Source organism: Cupressus sempervirens, chromosome 2 (assembly GCF_028749045.1).
Source record: "Cupressus sempervirens isolate cs-2001-9-10 chromosome 2, ASM2874904v1, whole genome shotgun sequence".
NCBI lineage: Eukaryota > Viridiplantae > Streptophyta > Pinopsida > Cupressales > Cupressaceae > Cupressus > Cupressus sempervirens.
In genome coordinates this window covers 553,983,073-553,992,411 of record NC_143119.1, presented here as the reverse complement: position 1 = coordinate 553,992,411, position 9,339 = coordinate 553,983,073, and positions in this window count along the sequence as shown.

Here is a 9,339-nt window from a genome sequence, read left to right as displayed (position 1 = left end):
AAGTACGCTCACCAGGTCAGCCCGCCCAAGTCACCTCTTTAAGTTTGTTCGCCAGGTCGGCCCGCCCAAGTCGCATCAGCAAGCTAACTCGCCGAGTCACCTCATGAAGTTGACTCTTTAAGTGCGCTCACCAAGTCAGCTCACCAAGTCGATTCACCATCTCACCTCGATAAGTTGGCTTGCCGAGTTACCCCACCAAGTCGTCGCCTCTTTAAGCCCGCTCACCATGTCAGCTCATCAGGTCGGCTCACCAAGTTGACTAATCAACTAGGCCCACCAAGTCACCTCAAGGATAGCTCCTCACCATGAGTCGCCTCACCATCTTGACTCAAGTCTGTTCATCAAGTCACCCCACCACGTACTCCCATCAAGTTGACTCTTTAAGTCAGTTCACGAAGTCACCCAACTAGGTCAGTCCACCAAGGACTCTCACCATGTCGACTCTCTAAGTCTATTCATCAGGTCACCACACCGAGTACTCTCACCAAGTCAACTCTTTAGGTCCATTCATCAAGTCACCCTGCAAAGTCGACCCTCTAAGTTCGTTCATCGAGTCACCCGACCAAGTCGACTGTTTAAGTCCTTTCATCAAGTCACCCCGCCAAGCCGACTCTTTAAGTCTGTTCATCAAGTCACTAGAACAACTACTCTCACCAAGTCGACTCTATAAGTCTGTTCATCAAGTCGGCCCACCAAGTACTCCCACCAAGTCAACTCTTTAAGTTCGTTCATCAGTTCACCCTGCCAAGTACTCTCACCATGTCAACTCTTTAGGTCCGTTCATCAAGTCACCCCGCCAAGTCGACCCTTTAAGTCCGTTCATCAAGTCACCCCGCCGAGTTGCTTCTCTAAGCCCACTCACCATGTCAGCTCACCAAGTCAGTTTTTCAAGTACATTGCCAAGTCAACTCTTTAAGTTCGCTCACCAGGTCAGCCTGCCCAAGTTGCCTCTTTAAGTTCGTTCACCAGGTCGGCCCACCCAAGTCGCATCAGCGGGCTAACTCGTCGAGTCACCTCACGAAGTTGATGCTTTAAGTGCACTCACCAAGTCAGCTCACCAAGTCGACTAACCATCTCCCCTTGATAAGTTGGCTTTCTGAGTTACCCCACCAAGTCGTCGCCTCTTTAAGCCCACTCACTATGTCAGCTTGTCAGGTTGGCTCACCAAGTCGACTAATCAAGTAGGCCCACCAAGTCGCCTCAAGGATAGCTCCTCACCATGAGTCGAGTCACCATGTTGACTCAATGAGTCACCTCACCATGTTGACTCTTTAAGCCCGCTCGCCAAGTTGCCTCACCAAGTCGACTCGAGTACGTTGCCAAGTCAACTCTTTAAGTTCGCTCGCCAGGTCAACTCGCCAAGTCAGCTCACCATGTCATCTCAACGAACCAACTCGCCGAGTTGCCTCACCACGTCGGCTCTCTAATACCACTCGCCAAGTCGCCCCACCAACTCGCCCCGTTAGGCCCACTCACCACATCGCCTCGTTAGGCCCACTCTCACCAAGTGGACTCTTTAAGTCTGCTCATAAAGTCGAGCCACCAAGTACTCTCAGCAAGTTGACTCTTTAAGTCCTTTCATCGAGTCACCCCACCAAGTACTCTCACCAAGTCAACTCTTTAGGTTCGTTCATAGAGTCACCCCACCAAGTCGACCCTTCAAGTGCGTTCATCAAGTCACCCCACCAAGTCGACTCTTTAAGTTCATTCATCAAGTCACCCCACCAGGTCAGCCCACAAATTACTCTCACCAAGTCGACTCTTTAAGTTCGTTCATCAAGTCACCCTGCCAGGTCGGCCCACCAAGTGGACTCTTTAAGTTCGTTCATGAAGTCACTCTTCCAAGTCAGCCCACCAGGTCGACTCTTTAAGTTCGTTCATCAAGTCACCCCGCTAGGTCAGCCCACCAACTACTCTCACCAAGTCGACTCTTTAAGTTTGCTCACCAAGTCACCCCACCAGGTCGGCCCACCAAGTACTCTCACCAGGTCGACTCTTTAGGTTTGTTCATTAGGGCACCACACTGAGTACTCTCACCAAGTCGACTCTTTAAGTTTGTTCAACAAGTCGCCCCACCAGGTCGGCCCACCAAGTACTCTCACCAAGTCGACCCTTTAAGTTCGGTCATCAACTCACCCCGCCAGGTCGGCCCACCAAGTACTCTCACAAAGTCGACTCTTTAGGTTCGTTCATCAATTCACCCCGCCAGCTCAGACCACCAAGTTCTCTCACCAGGTCAACTCTTTAAGTTCGTCCATCAAGTCACCCCGCTAGTTCGACGCACCAAGTACTCTCACAAGGTCGACTCTCCAAGTTCGTTCATCAAGTCACCCTGCAAGGTCAGCCCACCAAGTACTCTCACCAAGTCACCCCACTAGTTCGACCCACCAAGTCGACTCTTTAAGTTTGTTCATCAAGTCACCCGGCCAAGTCGGCCCACCAAGTCGACTCTTTAAGTCCGTTCATCAAGTCACATGACCAGGTCAGCCCACCGAGTACTCTCACCAAGTTGACTCTTTAAGTTTGTTCATCAAGTCACCTGTCCAGGTCAGCCCACCAAGTCACCAAGTACTCTCACCAAGTCGACTCTCTAAGTCCGTTCATCAAGTCACCCCGCCAGGTCGGCCCACCAAGTTGAATCTTTAAGTCCGTTCATCAAGTCACCCCACCAAGTACTCTAACCAAGTTGATTCTTCAAGTGCGTTCATCAAGTCACCCGACCAACTACTCTCACCAAGTTGACTCTTTAACTATGTTCATCAACTCACCCCACCAAGCACTCTCACCACGTCAACTCTTTAGGTCCGTTCATAAACTCAACCCACCAAGTCGACCCTTCAAGTGCGTTCATCAAGTCACCCCACCAAGTACTCTCACCAATTCGACTCTTTAAGTCTTTTCATCAAGTCACCACACCAAGTACTCTCACCAAGTCAACTCTTTAGGACCGTTCATCAAGTCACCTCGCCAAGTTGACCCTTGAAGTCTGTTCATCAAGTCACCCCACCAAGTACTCCCACCAAGTTGACTCTTTAAGTCAGTTCACGAAGTCACCCAGTCAGGTCACCCCACCAAGTACTCTCACCAAGTCAACTCTTTAGGTCCGTTCATCAAGTCACCTCGCAAAGTCGACCCTCTAAGTTCGTTCATCGAGTCACCCGACCAAGTTGACTATTTAAGTCCTTTCATCAAGTCACCCCGCCAAGCCGACTCTTTAAGTTCGTTCATCAAGTAACCAGAACAACTACTCTCACCAAGTCGACTCTATAAGTCTGTTCATCAAGTCGGCCCACCAAGTACTCCCACCAAGTCGACTCTTTAAGTCCATTCATCAGTTCATCCCACCAAGTACTCTCACCAAGTCAACTCTTTAGGTCCGTTCATCAAGTCACCCCACCAAGTCGACCCTTTAAGTCCATTCATCAAGTCACCCCACAGAGTTGCTTCTCTAAGCCCGCTCACCATGTCAGCTCACCAATTCGGTTGTTCAAGTACGTTGCCAAGTAAACTCTTTAAGTTTGCTCACCAGGTTAGCCCGCCCAAGTTGCCTCTTTAAGTTCGTTCGCCAGGTCAGCCCACCCAAGTCGCATTAGCGGGCTAACTCGCCGAGTCACCTCACGAAGTTGACTCTTTAAGTGCGCTCACCAAGTCAGCTCACCAAGTTGACTCACCATCTCGCCTCGATAAGTTGGCTTGCTGAGTTACCCCACCAAGTTCTCACCTCTTTAAGCCCACTCACCGTGTCAGCTCGTCAGGTCGGCTCACCAAGTCGACGAATCAAGTAGGCCCACCAAGTTGCCTCAAGGATAGCTCCTCACCATGAGTCGCCTCACCATGTTGACTCTTTGAGCCCGCTCGCCAGGTCGCCTCAACAAGTCGACTCGAGTACGTTGCCAAGTTGACTCTTTAAGTTCACTCGCCATGTCGACTCGCCAAGTCAGCTCACCATGTCATCTCAACGAACCAACTCGCTGAGTCACCTCACCACGTCGGCTCTCTAATACCACTTGCCCATTCGCCCCACCAACTCGCCCCGTTAGGCCCACTCACCACATCACCCCGTTAGGCCCACTCTCACCAAGTGGACTCTTTAAGTCTGCTCATAAAGTCGAGCCACCAAGTACTCTCCCCAAGTTGACTCTTTAAGTCCTTTCATCGAGTCACCCCACCAAGTACTCTCACCAAGTCAACTCTTTAGGTTCGTTCATAGAGTCACCTCACTATGTCGACCCTTCAAGTGCATTCATCAAGTCACCCCACCAAGTCGACTCTTTAAGTTCATTCATCAAGTCACCCCGCCAGGTCAACCCACAAATTACTCTCACCAAGTCGACTCTTTAAGTTCGTTCATCAAGTCACCCCGCCAGGTCGGCCCACCAAGTGGACTCTTTAAGTTCGTTCATGAAGTCACTCTGCCAAGTCGGCCCACCAGGTTGACTCTTTAAGTTGGTTCATCAAGTCACCCCACCAGGTCAGCCCACCAACTACTCTCACCAAGTCGACTCTTTAAGTTTGCTCACCAAGTCACCCCGCCAGGTCGGCCCACCAAGTACTCTCACCAGGTCGACTCTTTAGGTTTGTTCATCAGGGCGCCCCATCGAGTACTCTCACCAAGTCGACTCTTTAAGTTCGTTCATCAAGTCGCACCGCCAGGTCGGCCAACCAAGTATTCTCACCAAGTCGACCCTTTAAGTTCAATCATTAACTCACCCCGCCAGGTCGGCCCACCAAGTACTCTCACAAAGTTGACTCTTTAGGTTTTTTCATCAATTCACCTTGCCAGCTCGGCCTAGCAAGTTCTCTCACCAGGTCAACTCTTTAAGTTCGTTCATCAAGTCACCCCGCCAGTTCGACCCACCAAGTACTCTCACAAAGTCGACTCTCTAAGTTCGTTCATCAAGTCACCCTGCCAGGTCAGCCCACCAAGTACTCTCACTAAGCCACCCCACTAGTTCGACCCACCAAGTTGACTCTTTAAGTTTGTTCATCAAGTCACCTGACCAAGTCGGCCCACCAAGTCGACTCTTTAAGTCCATTCATCAAGTCACGTGACCAGGTCAGCCCACTGAGTACTCTCACCAAGTCGACTCTTTAAGTTTGTTCATCAAGTCACCCGGTCAAGTCAGCCAACCAAGTCACCAAGTACTCTCACCAAGTCAACTCTCTAAGTTCGTTCATCAAGTAACCCCGCCAGGTCGGCCCACCAAGTCGAATCTTTCAGTCCGTTCATCAAGTCACCCCACCAAGTACTCTAACCAAGTCGATTCTTCAAGTGCGTTCATCAAGTCACCCAACCAACTACTCTCACCAAGTCGACTCTTTAACTATGTTCATCAAGTCACCCCCCCAAGCACTCATACCACGTCAACTCTTTAGGTCCGTTCATAAAGTCACCCCACCAAGTCGACCCTTCAAGTGTGTTCATCAAGTCACCCCACCAAGTACTCTCACCAATTCGACTCTTTAAGTCTTTTCATCAAGTCACCACACCAAGTACTCTCACCAAGTCAACTCTTTAGGGCCGTTCATCAAGTCACCTTGCCAAGTCGACCCTTGAAGTCCGTTCATCAAGTCACCCCACCAAGTACTCCCACCAAGTCGACTCTTTAAGTCAGTTCACGGAGTCATCCAACCAGGTCGGCCCACCAAGGACTCTCACCAAGTCGACTCTCTAAGTCTGTTCATCAGGTCAGCCCACTGAGTACTCTCACCAAGTCAACTCTTTAGGTCCATTCATCAAGTCACCCAGCAAAGTCGACCCTCTAAGTTCGTTCATCAAGTCACTCGACCAAGTCGACTGTTTAAGTCCTTTCATCAAGTCACCCTGCCAAGCCGACTCTTTAAGTCCGTTTATCAATTCACCAGAACAACTACTCTCACCAAGTTGACTCTATAAGTCCATTCATCAATTCGGCCCACCAAGTACTCCCACCAAGTTGACTCTTTAAGTTCGTTCATCAGTTCACCCCACCAAGTACTCTCACCAAGTCAACTCTTTAGGTCCGTTCATCAAGTCACCCCGCCAAGTCAACCATTTAAGTCCGTTCATCAAGTTGCCCCGCCGAGTTGCTTCTCTAAGCCCACTCACCATGTCAGCTCACCAAGTCGGTTGTTCAAGTATGTTGCCAAGTCAACTCTTTAAGTTCGCTCACCAGGTCATCCCACCCAAGTCGCCTCTTTAAGTTCATTCGCCAGGTCGGCCCGCCCAAGTCGCATCAGCGAGCTAACTCGCCGAGTCACCTCATGAAGTTGACTCTTTAAGTGCGCTCACCAAGTCAGCTCATCAAGTCGACTCACCATCGCGCCTCGATAAGTTGGCTTTCCGAGTTACCCCACCAAGTCGTCGCCTCTTTAAGCCCACACACCATGTCAGCTCGTCAGGTTGGCTCACCAAGTCGACTAATCAAGTAGGCCCACCAAGTCACCTCAAGGATAGCTCCTCGCCATGAGTCACCTCACCATGTTGACTCAATGAGTTGCCTCACCATGTTGACTCTTTGAGCTTGCTCACCAGGTCACCTCACCAAGTTGACTCGAGTACGTTGCCAAGTCGACTCTTTAAGTTCGCTCGGCAGGTCGACTCCCCAAGTCAGCTCACCATGTCATCTCAACGAACCAACTCACCGAGTCGCCTCACCACGTCGGCTCTCTAATACCACTCACCAAGTCATCACAACAACTCACCCCGTTAGGCCCACTCACCACATCGCCCCATTAGGCCCACTCTCACCAAGTGGACTCTTTAAGTCTTCTCATAAAGTCAAGCCACCAAGTACTCTCACCAAGTTGACTCTTTAAGTCCTTTCATCGAGTCACCCCACCAAGTACTCTCACCAAGTCAACTCTTTAGGTCTGTTCATAGAGTCACCCCACCAAGTTGACCCTTCGAGTGCGTTCATCAAGTCACCCCACCAAGTCGACTCTTTAAGTTCATTCATCAAGTCACCCCGCTAGGTCAGCCCACAAATTACTCTCACCAAGTTGACTCTTTATGTTCGTTCATCAAGTCACCCCGCCAGGTCGGCCCACCAAGTGGACTCTTTAAGTTTGTTCATGAAGTCACTCTGCCAAGTCAGCCCACCAGGTCGACTCTTTAAGTTCGTTCATCAAGTCACCCCGCCAGGTCAGCCCACCAACTACTCTCACCAAGTCAACTTTTTAAGTTTTCTCACCAAGTCACCCCGCCAGGTCGGCCCACCAATTACTCTCACCAGGTCGACTCTTTAGGTTTGTTCATCAGGGCACCCCATCGAGTACTCTCACCAAGTCGACTCTTTAAGTTCATTCATCAAGTCACCCCGCCAGGTCGGCCCACCAAGTACTCTCACCAAGTCGACCCTTTAAGTTCGGTCATCAACTCACCCCGCCAGGTCGGCCCACCAAGTACTCTCACAAAGTCGACTCTTTAGGTTCGTTCATCAATTCACCCTGCCAGCTCGGCCCACCAAGTTCTCTCACTAGGTCGACTCTTTAAGTTCGTTCATCAAGTCACCCCGCCAGTTCGACCCACCAAGTACTCTCACAAAGTCGACTCTCTAAGTTCGTTCATCAAGTCACCCTGCTAGGTCAGCCCACCAAGTACTCTCACCAAGTCACCCCGCTAGTTCGACCCACCAAGTCGACTCTTTAAGTTCGTTCATCAAGTCACCCGGCCAAGTCGGCCCACCAAGTCAACTCTTTAAGTCCGTTCATCAAGTCACGTGACCAGGTCAGCCCACCGAGTACTCTCACCAAGTTGACTCTTTAAGTTTGTTCATCAAGTCTCCCAGCCAGGTCGGCCCACCAAGTCACCAAGTACTCTCACCAAGTTGACTCTCTAAGTCCGTTCATCAAGTCACCCCACTAGGTCGGCCCACCAAGTCGAATCTTTAAGTCCATTCATCAATTCACCCCACCAAGTACTCTAACCAAGTCGATTCTTCAAGTGTGTTCATCAAGTCACCCGACCAACTACTCTCACCAAGTCGACTCTTTAACTATGTTCATCAAGTCACCCCACCAAGCACTCTCACCACGTCAACTCTTTAGGTCTGTTCATAAAGTCACCCCACCAAGTCGACCCTTCAAGTGCGTTCATCAAGTCACCCCACCAATTCGACTCTTTAAGTCTTTTCATCAAGTCACCACACCAAGTACTCTCACCAAGTCAACTCTTTAGGACCATTCATCAAGTCACCTTGCTAAGTTGACCCTTGAAGTCCGTTCATCAAGTCACCCCACCAAGTTGACTCTTTATGTCAGTTCATGAAGTAACCCAACCAGGTCAGCCCACCAAGGACTCTCACCAAGTCAACTCTCTAAGTCTGTTCATTAGGTCACCCCACCGAGTACTCTCACCAAGTCAACTCTTTAGGTCCATTCATCAAGTCACCCCGCAAATTTGACCCTCTAAGTTCGTTCATCAAGTCACAAGAACAACTACTCTCACCAAGTCGACTCTATAAGTCCATTCATCAAGTCAGCCCACCAAGTACTCCCACCAAGTCGACTCTTTAAGTCCGTTCATTAGTTCACCCTGCCAAGTACTCTCACCAAGTCAACTCTTTAGGTCCGTTCATCAAGTCACCCCGCCAAGTCGACCCTTTAAGTCCATTCATCAAGTCGTGCTGTCGAGTTGCTTCTCTAAGCCCACTCACCATGTCAGCTCACCAAGTTGGTTGTTCAAGTACATTTCCAAGTCAACTCTTTAAGTTCACTAACCATCTCGCCTCGATAAGTTGGCTTGCCAAGTTACCCCACCAAGTCATCACCTCTTTAAGCCCGCTCACCTTGTCAGCTCATCAGGTCGGCTCACCAAGTCGACTAATCAAGTAGGCCCACCAAGTCACCTCAAGGATAGCTCCTCACCATGAGTCGCCTCACCATGTTGACTCAATGAGTCGCCTCACCATGTTGACTCAATGAGTCACCTCACCATGTTGACTCTTTGAGCCCGCTCGCCAGGTCACCTCACCAAGTCGACTCGAGTACGTTGCCAAGTCGACTCTTTAAGTTCGCTCGCCATGTTGACTCGCCAAGTCAGCTCACCATGTCATCTCAACGAACCAACTCGCCAAGTCGCCTCACCACGTCGGCTCTCTAATACCACTCGCCAAGTCGCCCCACCAACTCGCCCCATTAGGCCCACTCACCACATCGCCCCGTTAGGCCCACTCTCACCAAGTGTGCTCTTTAAGTCTGCTCATAAAGTCGAGCCACCAAGTACTCTCACCAAGTCGACTCTTTAAGTCCTTTCATCGAGTCACCCCACCAAGTACTCTCACCAAGTCAACTCTGTAGGTCCGTTCATAGAGTCACCCCACCAAGTCGACCCTTCAAGTGCATTCATCAAGTCACCCC